This window comes from Agrilus planipennis, unplaced genomic scaffold (genome assembly GCF_000699045.2).
Source record: "Agrilus planipennis isolate EAB-ADULT unplaced genomic scaffold, Apla_2.0 scaffold25, whole genome shotgun sequence".
Taxonomy (NCBI): Eukaryota; Metazoa; Arthropoda; class Insecta; order Coleoptera; family Buprestidae; genus Agrilus; species Agrilus planipennis.
This window is the reverse complement of record NW_020439112.1, coordinates 1,719,668-1,736,573: the sequence shown is the minus strand read 5'-3', so window position 1 is coordinate 1,736,573 and position 16,906 is coordinate 1,719,668. Positions and strand designations below refer to the sequence as shown.

The following is a 16,906-nucleotide window of genomic DNA, read 5'->3' as shown; positions in this document are numbered from 1 at the left end:
GCATAAAAATAAAGTATTTTATTTTTTGTTTTTAAAAACATATTTTTTGTTACACCTAGCAGCCAGTAACAAATTGCTGTCGCTCTTAAATACATTAATAGCCTCTAAACATGGCAAACAAAGATCTAAGTAAACTAAAAGTTAATTTTTAATTAGTTTTAATGAAGCTTTATTCCTGTCGTCCCGCCACTTTGCGTTCATATAACGGAGAATACTCTTTCTGTAAATGCTGAAGTAGAAGGAACGGACAGCAAAAGTGACACTACTTTGAACAGATTTGGGAAATCAGGTTGTTCCGTAAATATGCCTTGCCATTTTTCTGTGCAATATTATTGATATAAAAATACTCTAAATTGCGAATAATCGCTTACGATGTTTACTTAAGGCCTTAAATAAAGTATTTTTGCGTACTTTATGTGTCTTGTAAAGTATAACGTACGCACAGTCGAAATAGAGTACAATACTTTATAATAAAGTACGGGTGGCAACCCTAGCTGTACCTCCAAAAGCCCAAACATACGTAAATCCGGCCCTGGCGGTACCTACACTTCACTGCTGAGTTATTGATGAGTCTATTTATTAGGTGAGACTAATTACTATTTCCTGCCTAAATGTGAACAAGTATCAGTTGTTAACATTGTTGAGATTTCGTTTCTATCTGACCGGTATGCTTTTTTTTGCAAACCCTTTCGATTGAATTGTGTACTTGCAGTACCTCACATTTAGCGAGACGTGACTTTTTTCGTATTTGAATAAATTTCTCAAAGGTTCGCGCTGCCTTTCGTGAATAATAGCGGCTTTTAATCACCAATTAAAACTTTACAAGTATTGTCATGGAACAATAAAAAGAAAACATGCGGGAGCGGCCGTCGGGCTATTATATCACCCTTCATCGTAGACCACCTACCATTCAAAGCCAACATTAATTGGAATCTCGTGAAAATTTCTATTGTCAGCGTCATGTGCGATTTATATTTTGAATACTTATCAACTCATTTTTGTTTAACAGGTTTTTCTTATTAATTTCTTGTTACGGCATACGTTTCAGCCGTGCTACCGGTCGTCCGGCATTCTTTTCTAATGAACGTAGAATTTTAATCTGATATATGATCTGATACAAAAAGTGTAACCATTGAATATAAGCCCATATGAACATATATATATTTTTTTCATTTGTTCAATTTAAAAAGTAGGTATTTAAATTCATATTAGCCGCCTTATCTATTTCGATAACAATTTGAAGAGTGATATAAACAAATTAATTTTTTAGCTATGAATTGATGCAATATAAACACTTTCTAAATATACATACTACATAGCTGTATATAGTATCTTTATTTTGATAAAGAAATGATTATTTATATTATTTTATATTTTAAATTTTGATTCATAGTTAATTTAACTCATGAAGTTGGCAATAAGTAAGTTGGTATTAAAAATGTGGTGCTTTATACAGCTCTATTAATGTGTACTATACTTATTAACTCTTTGGTTCCTTTTAAAAAATGGTCGGTGGTTATGTGTTTGTTCTTACCGTACATTATTCCTATCATTTCAAGCATTTTGGTATTAATTAATAGAAAATTGATTAGGAACAAATTGATATCAACATGGTGAGTTATTTTCTCATTGTATCAACATAATCTAGGTATAAGTTACGTTATGTTAAAGTATTTATCGACCAAGTGGTTGTTTGATCATGAAGCATTTGCTCTCTATTGGCGAATAGGTATTGATAATATGGCGGTTTTTGCTATTTATAACTTTAATATTTAGAACAATAATAAGGTATGTTACGTACAATTTTGAATACGAGTGGCTAGTTAATGGTTACTGAAAGCGATAGTATGTATATATCTCAAAGATGATCAATTTTATAAAATTACAGGTATTATACATGTATGTATGCATTCATTGTATTACGCACCATTGTACCAATTACACTTTTTAGATTTTTTTTACATGAAACAGGCCTCTTACCTTCTTTTGTTTATACTTAATTGTAAGTATTCTAGTCAATTGCGTATATACCTAATTACTGAGGTTTATTAAAACTTAAAGCTATTTTCACTTGCCAACACTTATTTTTATCTTACCTATATTCCTTTGTTACACCTTTTTCACTGTCCTAAAGAAAAACAACCCCCCTATTCCTTAAAGTTTTTTTCAGTCGACTTAGCTCACCTTGTCATCCCATTCTCATTTGCCAGTTCATAGCATTCTTCCTGTTTTACTATCCTACCAACACATGCTTCAATTTACCTCCCTGTTACTTATCCAACATCGTCTTTCCTCATCATTCTTCCAATATTTACATCCTCTACACTCATTCCCTGTCTTAAATTTTGCTAGCATGTTTATTTCCTTTCCTTCTTCTAAATACCTTGGTACCTACCCAACCCCGTTGCAAGTCCTACGAAATCTACCCCAGCCCCACCACAAATCTTAAGTTCTCTGTTTTTCTTAGATTATCTTTTTTCAATTTTCCTGCATCTGTACTTCAACATCAGTCTCCTACCAATCATCCTCACATAATTTCCCATCTAACCTGTATACCCTTGCCATATTTGCCCTCCCCGTAACCGTTTTGATTAGTTATATGTGCCTTAATCCTATTATTATTGCTGTCACCATATATCCTAGGTATGAATAATTCCTCACTTTTTCTATCTGTATTCCCTTCCATACTATTTTGTTTTCTTCCCTTCCTCTTCTTTCTCTCTCCCCAAATTCCGTAAGCTTTGCTTTTTCACTATTTAGCTCCAACCCTTTCTTTTTCTTTTCCACTACTATCCCTTCCTTCCCTTATTATTTCCCTCATTCTACCTTCCAAATCATTCAAAATCAACCTAAATTGCGCCTGAAATAAAGGCCCTACATTTAAAGAATTCTTCTGTTATTTATTGTTGCGCATATGAATTTTCCAATTTAAGATAAGGGAGAATAATACTTTGGAATCATAAGCGTGAAGGAAATATCTGAATATGTCCAGAAATTGTATATGAACTTCTATATTTCCTGGAAACGGGTGGTTAGTACAATATTCACAGTCTAGTAACGTAGGTGTACAACAAAATGAGTCAGATATATCCCGCAGTCGGTTATTATCGCGTTAGAACCCTCAAAAGCACCTCGAGGGACGATTTCAGCTTGTCCCTGGAGCTTTGAGGCAAGCGCGGCATTTATACTAACCCAATAAACTCGCCGGTTGGATGCGGATATGAGATATGCATAAATTATATCTCCTGCTCTCCTAAATATATATGTACATATCTACTGTAATTCGTATGCTTGGCCACATTTATCGCAAAATGTATATTGTAAGTACACTCTCCAAAGATATAAAGGTAGGCAAATCAATATCATAAGTAAATTCTTATTATAATTGAGTAATAAAATAATTTGAAGCGGTCTGTATTCTGTCGAAACTGCCAGACGCGGATCGCGATTTCGATCTTTTTGGATCTCATCAGCGCGTCGCAGGCAGCTCCGAGAGAACACAGACCAACCTTTACCTGCTGTCTTAACAGCGCGTTTTAGAAAATACTACAAATGGCGCGGTAAACGCCATCTGTAGTACGATGCTACATTTTAGGATTACGTACGCTCCAACAAGGTCCATTTAAATATATGGATATCTACTTGCTGAAACGAATCCCGGCGTAGTCAACCTCAACGTGATAGGCACGTTAGCTTAATCGAATAAACTAATTCGAAGTGGTCTGTATTCTGTCGAAACTGCCAGACGCGGATCGCGATTTCGATTTTTTTTATAATTGAGTGACATTTCTTCTATTTCTACATAATTGTCATTTACTCCACCTTTCCGATGGATGTCAATATGTCTTGACAGCGATTTTCGTTGTTGGTAAAGCATGTCTATTCAACGAGGTCTTCAGTTATTGGAAAAGATGAAAATTAATCGGTGCAAGGTCTGGACTGAACGGTGGATGGTAGAAAACGTCCTGCTTGAATAGTTCGAGAGGACCTAGCATCATGATGGTACAGCGCGGTCGTGCATTGTCATGAATGAAAATCACGATGATCCACCGTGTAGTTCAGACATTACGCCGAGTGATTTTAGCCTTTTTCGACAGTTGAAAGCAAGATTGTGTGGTTGCCATCAATTGCTTCAGAACACTGCCAAGGCAAATCTGCTTGACCTCACTTGCGGTAAACTATTGCGAAAAGGGCATCGGAAAGCTGTTGTCCAAAGGTTTTTGACTTTTTGGACTTTTCTAAGATATACCTACTGCACAGGGTACAATTACCATTAATCATCTTCTAATGTTCTGCAACATTTATGGATAAAATATATAACAGAGGCTTAAGTTTGTGGGACACGGTAGCCAGCTTCAAAAGGGTTTGATTTTTGAATAAATTATCTTAGTATTATAAAAGTGTAGATGACATTGAATTATTGTATAACTGTCTGACTTATTTTACTATGCAATTTCGTATGATTTATTGTCTTTAAGAAAAGTTTTATACATTGGCAACGCTGTGATATAGACGACGTTGTGTTCGATTTAAGCGTGCATAATTTATACGACAGGTCTGGCATTTTTCGACATTAAGGCATAAATAGTGCATACGTGTAGAGTTCAAGTCTACCATTAAGGCAATTACGAAAGAACGTACGGTATGTGACGTGCGTGCGTTGGACCGCGATCTTTCGTATGTGGGAGAAATGTGGCAGACACGCAAATCGCCTATCGACTAGGTCCTCTCTGTTACATTTTTCTCACAAAATACGTTCCCATCGGCCCCGTTTATTAATTATGATTTACATAAACGATCTGTCGATTACAGACGAATAGAAAAATGCTCCGGGGAACTAAAACTTGCAGGTCAAGAAACAAACCAATTTTATTTGCATGAGTATTAGGTAGGTACCTCCCGTCGTAAAAATTAAGATCATCACTGTCATACTCTCAATAAATGCCCATTCTACTGTTCTTGGGAAAAATAAATTAGGAATCTTTAATAAGATTTTGAAATTAAAATTACGCGTTGTATCTATTATTAACTACATATATGTATGTAAGAATTGCAACTAACGCGATTACCTCCCACAAGCTTTGTGGTTTTTGAGAAATTTGTAATTTGAGTAAAATGAAATTATATGAAGAAACTGGATTTCAGTATTTAATCCGTGTCTTATTGATGAAATCCCCATGACAGATCATGGTGGCATCAAAAGTGTTCCACGTTTCGTTTCCTATTACCAGGAATATCTTTCAGCATCATCGTTGGATATTCTGTATCGATAACCTGAAGTTCCTAAAGATTATCCTTGTGATAGCAAACGAAATATGGAACACTTTTGACGCCACCATGATCCGTCATTGGGATTTCATCGATAAGACGCGGCTAGACTCCGGAAATCCAGTTTCTTTAGACTACAGCCGTGATAGCTTAAATCAATTTCTAAACAAAAATATGAAGAAACTGGATTTCAGTATTTAATCCGTGTCTTATTGATGAAATCCCCATGACAGATCATGGTGGCATCAAAAGTGTTCCACGTTTCGTTTCCTATTACCAGGAATATCTTTCAGCATCATCGTTGGATATTCTGTATCGATAACCTGAAGTTCCTAAAGATTATCCTTGTGATAGCAAACGAAATATGGAACACTTTTGACGACACAATGATCCGTCATTGGGATTTCATCGATAAGACGCGGCTAGACTCCGGAAATCCAGTTTCTTTAGACTACAGCCGTGATAGCTTAAATCAATTTCTAAACAAAAATATGAAGAAACTGGATTTCAGTATTTAATCCGTGTCTTATTGATGAAATCCCCATGACAGATCATGGTGGCATCAAAAGTGTTCGACGTTTCGTCTTGTATCACAAAAGACATCTTTCAGTATCATCGCTAAAGATCCTGTATCGACAGCGTGAAGTTCCTGAAAATTATTCTTGTGATAGGAAACGAAACGTGGAAATCTATTGACTCCACTATGATCCGTCATTGGGATTTCATCAATAAGACGCGATTAGAATCCGGAAATCCAATTGCTTCAGACGACAGCCGCGAAAGCTAAAATCAACTTCTAAATTAAAATATGAAGAAACTGGATTTCGGTATTTTAACCGCGTCTTATTGATGAAATCCCCATGACAGATCATAGTGGCATCAAAAGTATTGTACGTCTCGTCTTCTATCACAAAGGCATCATTCAGTATCATTGTTGTTGGAAATGCTGTATCGTGAACCTGAAGACGTTCATTGTGAAAAAATACAATATGTCGAACAGTTTTGACGCAGACATGATCCGTCATTGGGATTTCATCAATAAGACGCGGCTAGACTCCGGAAATCTAGTGTCTTTAGATGACAGATCATGGTGGCATCAAAAGTGTTCGACGTTTCGTCTTGTATCACAAAAGACATCTTTCAGTATCATCGCTAGAGATCCTGTATCGACAGCGTGAAGTTCCTGAAGATTATCCTTGTGATAGGAAACGAAACGTGGAACTGTATTGGCGCCACTACGATCCGTCATTGGGATTTTATCAATAAGACGCGGTTAGAAGAAAGGGTCGCAGGTTAAGAAAACAATGTTAATTATTTATTTAAGGTCAGAAATTTGCCAAAAATGCCACTTCTCATTATCTCTGGAATTTGTTGAATCAAAAGAAAAAAAAATAAATATTGCAATCCACTCACAGAAAAAAAAATGATTATGTATTCGAGACATTTACAGTTTTAGGTTGTCTATTTGAATTACTGCAGAGTTACCAGTAAAAATCTGTAAATATGGTAAAATTATATTATGTCATTTTGCTTTTAAAGAATTCTTTATTAAATATTCGGTATTTTCTTCTTATTTGCTTTTGTAATATGTCTTTAGAGACAGTTCAAAGACTAATACTGTCTAACGTGTTTTCAAAATCCATCAAGAAGACACCCGGTGTATTACTCGACCACATGCGTCTACGTGCCTAAACAAAGGCGTCAATTTTTCTGGTTAAATAACCGGCAATGGGCGTCGTTTGTGTTATTAGTGCGCTCGAAGAATATGTACATCAACCCTCGGCATTCGAAGGGTTGCGTGTGTGGGGGCGCGCGCGATGGTGACACACGGGGCACGTTGTCGCATAAATGGGAATAACATATGCGGCCGCGTGGCCCCCGCTGCGGTCCGACGAACCGCAATTTCACGACCGAATTCGCGCACTTTCACCCCTTTTATTTGACGCTAATAGAGACACGAGCCGAAACGAATGGGAGATGTAAGCATCAGTATTAAATACCATTTTAACATTATAGTTTTCGAGTGTTAAACATGGGTTTAAATAGTCCAGGGTAACAATTTTAAAATGAGAACATTACACCACCAGAGTCAGATCAAATTGTGCTACAATTTCCATTGTTAAAAAACAGGGCGGGAAAACCGAGAATTATCAAGGAATTTAATGCAATCGGGAAATATCATGGATAAATCAGGGAACTTAGTAGTGACAACTGAAATTTTCTATGACGTGCTGATGAGATGAAATAAAATCAAAATGGTAAACAACGTCTGGTAGTTTGAAAAAATTATTGACTTATTAGTTTTCATTCCATTAATTATCAATTATGACGTTTCATCGTTCACGAAAATATTCCTGGTCCATAATATGTGTAGCGTATAGTGAAAAGTTACAATTTTAAATTTGAAGTTTCAGTTTTTTGCATTATATTTGGATCGTTTGTCGAAATTCGGATTATCGCAAACTGACAATCAATATATTACTTTACATTTAGCTCCTCTCGTGCACCGTGAACATATTATAATGCTAACATGTTTATTTGGGTCAAAATGTTCAGCTGGAGGTAAATATCCAGGTGACATTATATAGGTATAATAGGACGAGTATAGAAATACAAAAGGTGTGCTATTATACCTTTTTAAAAGGATACTTGTATCCCAAACGAAAATTTGTGATTTTCTGGAGAGCGTTTTTAGGTATTGATCGTATTGATTGGAGATACTAAATTTATTACAATATAAACCTATGCCAAACTTTTAAATATGTGAACATGAATTTTTCTTCGAAATATTGAAAATAATCTTAATTAGTAATTTCTGTAGTTAAAAGGGCTTTAATAATTTCAACAAAATTCTCATGGTATAGGATTGGGAATTTGGTTCAAGGGATTTTTTTACTAAGTTTTAATAAAATAATAAATAAAACAAAAAAGATAGGACAGGGTTGACCTGCCTTTAATAAAAAAGTCACTTCCATGCTCACGAACGGTTAATGTAGAAATTCGAAAATGATTGTTGTGATGTCTGGAACACGACTCTGTACGAGTGCGAAACGTTGATGGTGGGTGTGACGGAAAAGAAAAGGTTAGGTGAATGATGAGAATACCGTGGAAAGAGAAGGTTATAAAACGAGATAGGTTGGTAGGATTCCTTCTTAGGCATGTTAAAGACAAATTAGAGGCAGAAGCAAGAGTTGGGAGGTGCAGAGCGGCATGGCCTAGAGGTCTAGACCATTGCTTAGCATTCGGGAGGACGCCGGTTCGATTCCGGGTCCGCCTGCCTTGGTCCAAGTTTTTCTGTGGTTTCCTTGGATCACTTAGGCAAATGCTGAGGCAGTAATATTCCACAGATAACCTTTCACTCTCTTCTGTCTTCATTTCGTCCGTCTCATCTTTTTCACCCGAACCATCACCCACCAATTCCCACGATTCCTAAAAGCAGGCTGAAGAGGGCCTTCCTCCCTACCTTCCGGCATAGTCCGGAGGGACTGTCCGCCCACCAGCATTACTAGCTAGTAGGAATGAAACACCCAAAAGTTAGGTGCAGAGGTAGACCTAGAAATTAGATTACTGTTCACAAATGAGATGTTCTAGTTTTAGGGAAATGCGAAAATTAGCTCATGATAGTAAAGAGTGGACGTGCGTGCGTGTCTAACCAGTCTTAAGACTGACAACCCCATAATGATGATTATGTTTTCGTAAAAAATATGTATCATTTAGAACGTTTTTCGTTTCTAGGTAAACAATATAATTTTGATAATAGATAACTATTATTCGTATTTTGTTCTCATTCTGTCTATCGTGTATGATTTAATTGTGCCTTTAATATTTCTTCGCTTTAAAAAGTGTTATATCACTGGCTCGATGGGCGCTTTCTGCGAAGGCATACGCCGGTTGTTGTATGCATATTAAGGCATTCTTGCACAGCTGGCTAGATGCATCACATTTAATCGAAACAATAGCACCTCGGGCTCGCGCTGCTCATTTGTTATTATGCATCAGCAACAGCAGCAACAACGAGAGAATGGAAATGTGTGCCGTACATGCCGACAAAATCAGCACACCTATGTATACATACATATATTATGCAGCATGCATGTATGTAAGTACGAATGTGATGATGGACGGTTCGAATTATCAGGGACCGCAACAAATCGTGACCGAACAAGAGGAGAACTAATACATATATTAATGTAGTAACAATAGGCTGCGGTTTAAATTTACCTATAGTCTCATTAGACGACTTCAAAATAAATATTTCGGATGAATCTGAAACTGTTTTAGAAAGAGATAATTGGATAAAGGCCTAGATGATGGCCCCCACCCCCAAAGGGGGTGCGAGTGGGGAATGGCGAAAGAGGAGGTCTCCCCCACCACTGTACCATAAAAAGTTCGTGGCCGTCTCACCCCCATAAAAAGTTATAGGGGTTCAAAGTTAATAAATATGCCAATTTTTATACATTTATAGGCATGTAAATATTTGTATAGTGATTCTTAAACAATATTCAAACGTAAAACTAATGAAAAATACATAAAAATATGGAGAAAGTTATATAAAAGATAATTTAAATATCTTTATCAATAGGGTAGGTTAGGTTAGGTTATCGGGTTTTGTTTAAGTGACCACCCTCTTTCGATCCCCCACCTCCAACCGCTTGAAAATACTTTTTTATTGAATTTTATTTGAATTATAGTGTATGAAAATTGTAAAATAATCAACTTTCAACTCCCATAACTTTTTATGGGGGTGAGACCGCCACGAACTTTTATGGTACAGTGCTGGGGCAGGCCTCCTCTTTCGATCCCACTCGCCCCCACCACCTTCGGGGGTGGGGGCCATCATCTAGACGTTTATCGATAATTGAAATCAAAGACATTTTCCAGATGGATTTTCTTATTTGTGATTCAGTATTTTATGCACTTGGCCCAAACTATCTCTATTTAGGTACGCAGATAATACGAAATTTAACATTCGTATTTCCTTAGGAAAATGAATCCTTATATCACCATACGTGCGTATTTCATTTTTCTTTTGGAAGCTGTTTTTTGTAGAAATTTTGAAACAGTTTAGTTATTGTATAGATTTCGTGTAGGTTCTTAAGTGTATATTTGGAATACGGCCCTTTAAAAATGTGAAACGTATGGACGGTAGATGTCGCTGCTGTAGATAGAAAATATTATTGATGGGTGGGGGGGTATTAGAAAGAGTATGAGAGCAGGGGGAGTTATAGATGTCAGTAAGAAAAATATATGCGAAATAGTTTGGTAGGACAAAAAGTTTTTGGATGTTCCATTCCCACCGGCTAATATGCTGGTGGGCATAGGGTCGTTCCTGACTTCGCCAGAGTGTAAGACGAAGGGCCCTCTTCAGCCTTCTCCTATTAGAAATGGGAGAGAAAAAATGAGACGGACGCATTGATGACAGAAAAGAGTGACTGATAATAATCTATGGAATATTACTGCCCCGGCATTCTCCTAAGTGATCGGACTCTACCTGATGTCCTTCTCAGTGATAAGCAATGGTCAAAACCTCTAGGCCATGCGACTCAGAAATAGTCCAAATACATTGGTAGGACACCTCTCAGACACGAAAGGATAGTTAGAAACAGGAGTCAAGAGGGGCAGAGGTAAACGTACATAAGATTAGTGTTAGCGCTTAGTTAGAGATGAAGATTGCTCTAATTTTCAAGAAATGTAAAGTTTGACTGAAGATACATTATTATTGAAACCATTGACATTGAAATAACAACAAGAACAACATTTCTAGAAGTCTATCTGAAGTTTACAGGAATACTATACTCCAGTTTTCCCTCAATCTCTTCCAAATTGATGTTTACCAATTGCAAACTTTCATTCAATGTGTTAAATGAACAAAACATATTTCTTGCGTTGATGATTTTGTTGACACATGATTTCCAACCATTCGGAGATATTATGGTATTTATTCAGATACAAAAGTTCCTTGACAATATTCTATCAATTAGACGCTTCGTGGCCATATCAACGAATCATGATAAAACGGTTAACTGGCTTTGTTCCTTGGCTTTCTTATACAAACATAGACAATTTTATACATATAGAATTTGTTAGAGAATATTGAATGATGTTCTTGATCTTGTAGATAGCTAATACATATATAAATCTCGTTCTCTACTATCCAAAGAAGCAAACGGAAGAATTCCTTAAAAAGGATCTGTTTTAATAGATATACTAACCCTTTATTTTAACCATGTCCCAGAAAAAGGTGTAATAAATTCAATTCAAAAAAGTATTGTTCAGGCAAAATCTATTACCTGTACAGGTTTATATGTTATAGGAGTATCTACGGGAGGTCAGTCATTTATTGTTTAATTGTTAGGCTGTCTCATTTTTTTTTATAATAACGTAAGAGTGCAGAAAAAGACCAAAATGTGGTTTGTTGTCGTCGTAGAAACGTTGTTCTATTGCAGTTGCGCGTCCACGTCTCTCTTCTTACTATAATTACAGTCCTTTCGCACAAAACAAGAAGTTTTCTAAGTAGTATCACCGTCAGATCAGCATGGTCAGAACGAATAATTCTCGGCATAAAAGGTAACCATAATCCATAAATTACGAAACGTAGTAATTTTGCATTTAAACCAGTGCCGGCCGGGCGCGCTATCGCTCCAACCAATCGCAACCCGAGCGCGCACACTGCGCGACCGCACTCGAACACGTCGTTCATTGGTACCTCCGGTGCACTACCGGGGTCATTTCAAAAAATTGCTACTTTTCGTAACGCATCACTCCGTTCGTGTTGTCTTTTCCTGAATGTGATGTACAGAAAATGAAATAATTGCCTTTAATAGAACCAGATTTAACTTGTTACTCGATACATTTCTGCTCAGTTTGTCACGATTTGTGAGCAAAGCTATATGACACCAGCTAGACATCATTGATACTCACCGATAGATGGCAATAGGTACGTTAAAGTAAGGTGTAGCGATTACATATAGTGTAATATTCAATGCTTTGATGAAGATTTTTTACTTAAGATTTACAACAAACTGTGATCACAAATTTGTCTATTTCGAACTTATACAGATATAATTATATTAACTACCTCCCCTTCACGTTGCCCTAGCAGGTACAAACACAGATCAATGTCAACGTATAGAGGAGTAATTGGTTAACGTTTGTTTTCGTATGCCAACGTTGGTTTGTCGTTTGGTTCGTGGTGTGTTTTAGTAATGCGTGTTGAACCAATGTACTAACATCATGTCTATACGTTGGTCTCATCAGCACATGTTTAGTGAAGTAAGTGCTTTGTAGTTTTGCGATCCCCTATGGTCGTATTTCCGTAGAATCATTCGCATCCTTTTCACTATTCAAGATTCTGTTGGAATGAGGACGTAATATAGGTTTATCTTTTATTAAGTGTATTGTTTGAAATGTCTCTATATTTTTGGAGATGACCTGGTATTTCAGGGAATTTAAAAGTATTCATGTTCTACCTATCATTTTAAATTCCTTCAACGACCCCTCGATGTTTTTGCGAAGCATTATCGAGTATCGCATCAAATCTCGGTCTAAAACAGCACTTTACAATTCAATGGTCCTATGAAGGGCACCTTTTCCCCGGTTCTTCCACGCTTCCACCCCGCATCGTCTTTTTTTTTGTTGTAGGTAGTGCATTTCGTAAGTGTGGGTATGTATTTGATGTGTCTATCTATCTATATATCGAAAACGCGATAAACACCATTAAAGACAGGACAATTTTAGGGATAGATATGCAGGGGCAAAAGGTGCTTAGACTGCAGATGATATAGCAGTATTAGCATCTAGCAAGGAGGAGTTAGAGATAGCCTTAAATAAAATGGAAGCGGTATTGAGTGTGGTATGAAAATAAATAAAAAGTAAAACAATAATATTGATATGCAAGGGAAAAACAGTGAATATAAATATAGGAGATGAAAAGAAGTCAGATAATTCAGTATGGAAGGAGCTGGAGTGATATAAAACCAGGGATAGCGCAGGATAGAGAAACCTTTAACTAAAATAATTCTGTTCTATGCTCGTCAACTGTTAATTTAGAAATTCTAAGAAGGTAGTTAAAGGTGCATGTTTAGTGCATGACTCTGTACAGGTGCGAAACATGTACGGTGAGCACGGCGGAAAAGAAAAGTTAAATGCATTCGAAATGTGGTGTTAAGGATAGTGTGAATAGAGAAGATTAGAAATAACTAGATATTAGAAGATCTAAGAGGAACTAGATATTAGAAGATCTAAGAAGAACTAGATATTAGAGATCACTATGGAAGTCAAGAAGAAATAGGCGAGACCCTCCGAGACATGAAGGACTAGTAAGAAATACAAAAAGGAGTAAATAATGGCAGAGAAAGACCTAATATGTTATATTTAAGATACTGCTCGCAAATAGTTCGGGATGTAGGATCTGGACATTTGGAATGTTTTAACACTCAAGATCAGAAAAAACTGAAGGTGCTTGTTCAATCAGGGTTCGGACTGATGACCTTTTGATATTGATCATTATCTGCGGATTATATTTATATTGGCTATTATATTTGAATTCTAACAAAAGTTCATCAGAAAATAAAGAATAATCCAATTTTTCCCGTAACTTCATGCACCATCCGACACTGATACGTAAAACATATTCGATAAAGCTTGTAGGAACAAATATAGTTCTTGCATTTCATTGTTTTTTGTCCGCTCGAGGAGCTAATTTGTGACCGAGTATGTACGTTTTTCGCGTTTTAAATTCTGATTGCAAATTAGTAGAAGTAAAAAAAAAAGAGAGAACAAAAATCCGTTGTCGCGTTGTGTCTGAGATTACAAGTTAGAATTCGCGCTAACGAAGACAAAACTTGGCCGGTAGGTTAATGACAGGGTTTGAACGGTACGATGCTGTGTAAACGTACTATATTATCGTTGCAAGCATGTTCGCGTTAGTTGGAAATGTCGCTCGTTATCCGGGATCGCTATCGACATCGTTTTTAAACACTGTCATTGAGGTAAATGCCAAGTGAAGAACCGCTGTTACCTTTAAATGTCCCCGCGATCTGCTGTTCCTTGATGACCAACGACCATGCTTGATGTTTGATTACACCAGAACCGTAAAGTTACGAAAATTGGCAAATGATGAGAAATTAGGGGTTGTAACAGATTGTTCTGAAACAGTGTTGTCATTTTTAAAAATGTTGACGAATAACTACCTACTGGTACCTGGTAATAAAAATAATTTGTGTATAAAGTAATTCGAAGTGGTCTGTATTCTGTCGAAACTGCCAGACGCGGATCTTTTTGAATCGCATCAGCGCGTCGCAGACAGCTCCGACAGAACACAGACCAACTTTTACCTGCTGTCTTAACAGGGCGTTTTAGAAGATACTAAAAATGGCGCAGTAAACGCCATCTGTAGCACGATGCTACATTTTAAGATTACGTATGCTCCAACAAGGTCCACTTGTGTAGATATCTACTTGCTGAAAACGAATCCCGGCGTAGTCAACCTCAACGTGATAGGCGCGTTAGCTTAATCGAATAAAATAATTCGAAGTGGTCTGTATTCTGTCGAAATTACCAGACAGATTTTTATAATTTGTGTATGTTGTCGTTAAGGCTGCTAAAAAAGTAAAAGAAGGGCAGATTCAAACACATCGGAAGACCTACGAATTTAAATAAAGTTGAACTTAGTAACTACCCGTACTAGTTGAATTAAGGATTTTTAAATTGAGGGTGTCGGTACCTGCCGATCTATTATTTGCTTTACGTGCTGGAAGATCACATATTCACTTCAGTTCGTCTAAGGGTATAATTGCCATCATATTTACAAGCTAATTTGTAGTGAAAGAATCAATTTTGTAGAGCCTATAGATTCCGCGAAATCTTATGATCTGTTGTTAATTTGATACTAAGGTAGCTACAAATTAGCTGCAAAATCTGATACTCATGTAGAGATCTTGAGATCGACTGAAATAATTATCTGATAGACTAGCATGCTATCAAGCTAGTAGTTTATCGGATTTTTCGAGATCTACATGCTCCACAAAATTATTTTTTTCACTACAAATAAGCTGCAAAATTTGATACCAAGTAGAGCTTGACATCGATTGATATGATTATTTAATTTGCTAGTATTATATCAAGGTAGCTGCAGTTCATCGGATTTCTGGAGATCTACATGCTCCACAAAATTATTTTTTTCACTACAAATTAGCTGCAGAATCTGATACCATGTGGAGTTTCAGATCGGCTAAAACGGTTAACTGATCTACTAGCATGATATTAAGCTAGCAGATCTTCTGATTTTTCGAGATCTACAAGCTTTACAAAATTAGTTTTTTCACTACAAATTAGCTGCAAAATCTGATACCAAGTTGAGCTTTAGATCGGCTGAAATGACTCTGATCTACTAGCATGATATCAAGCTAGCAGATCATCGGATTTTTTGAGATGTACAAGATCTACAAAATTGGTTTTTTAACTACAAACTAGCTGCAAAATCGGATACCAAGTTGAGCTTTAGATCGGCTGAAATGACTCTGATCTACTAGCATGATGTCAAGGTAGCAGCAGATTCCCGAAGATCTACAAAATTAATTCTATCACAACAAATTAGCTATAATTTAATCATATGCTAAAATGTGCAGGTAGAATATGAATGTGATACACAATATGTACATTTAACGCCTGTCTGTCCGTCTGTTTCTTCGTTTTTCACACTGTTACTGTCAAGTATTGGTCGTGTCCAGTGGAAAACTACCGTGCATTGTGGATACTGTGTACATGTAAAGTATAATATTTATGTTCAAGTAAAGCGACGTCATCGTGGTAGTCTTCGGCGTCGCCGCCGCCTATCGCGCTCCATTCGCTCTCCCTTCATCATGAAGGGTATGTTACAATGCGTCGCCGCGAGCGACAAGTGATGTTTACTTTATTTCTTATCCCCGTACCTAGGAGAAAGAATGGGAGAGTGAGAGGGAGAAGAAGAGTTTCGTTTTATATTTCGCGATCCACGGTCGCCACTTTTTATACGACGATGAACATATTAAATATGCAGTAAATATATTTGCATTCATGTAGGTAGTACCTACGTATATGGTTGTATCTACAGTAGTAATTACAGTTAGGTACAATATACAGGGTGTACTATGTATTTTAGTGAGGATTCGCGAGGAATATAATTGTTAGGTATACGGGGTAGTCGGGTAAATTATAAAGAGTGTGCTATTGTGTGTTGTCACGTACAATCACAATTTTATTATTGTTAATAGCCAAAATTCCCCTCGGCTGCATTCTTGTAGGTCCAATGACCGCCTACCTGGGGGTAGGATAATATTATGTTTATACATTATTGTTAGAGATAGTAGGTTCATAGATTTTATAAAATTTTAAAGCAGTGCTATTATAGACTCGCTGGAGAAAACATCATCTCCATAAGACAATCACGATTATCCTAATTCATTCCTATTGATTTTTATCATCATTTTTAATTAATCGGTATTTGTAGTTGTAAAGTTAGTTTATAGTGGATTAAATTTAAGTTAAATTAAATATAGTTATTTCTACAATCACTACAACTACGTGTCTTATTTCATGTGGTACTTAGTACACCCCGTTGACAATAGTTTATATAAAAAACTTAATCAACGATAAAACA

The 16,906-nt window shown here is 36.5% G+C and overlaps 1 protein-coding gene across 1 annotated transcript in view; it reads left to right on the top strand.

Moving 5' to 3' along the window:
- Positions 1–1,528: 1,528 nt before the first annotated feature.
- The window catches only part of LOC108739767 (transcription factor AP-2-epsilon), a 216,909-nt gene continuing 201,531 nt past the window's right edge, over positions 1,529–16,906 (top strand). The window contains exon 1 of the mRNA XM_018473837.1: positions 1,529–1,613. The gene's annotated coding sequence lies outside the window, so the exon portion shown is untranslated. The remainder of the gene's footprint in view (positions 1,614–16,906) is intronic.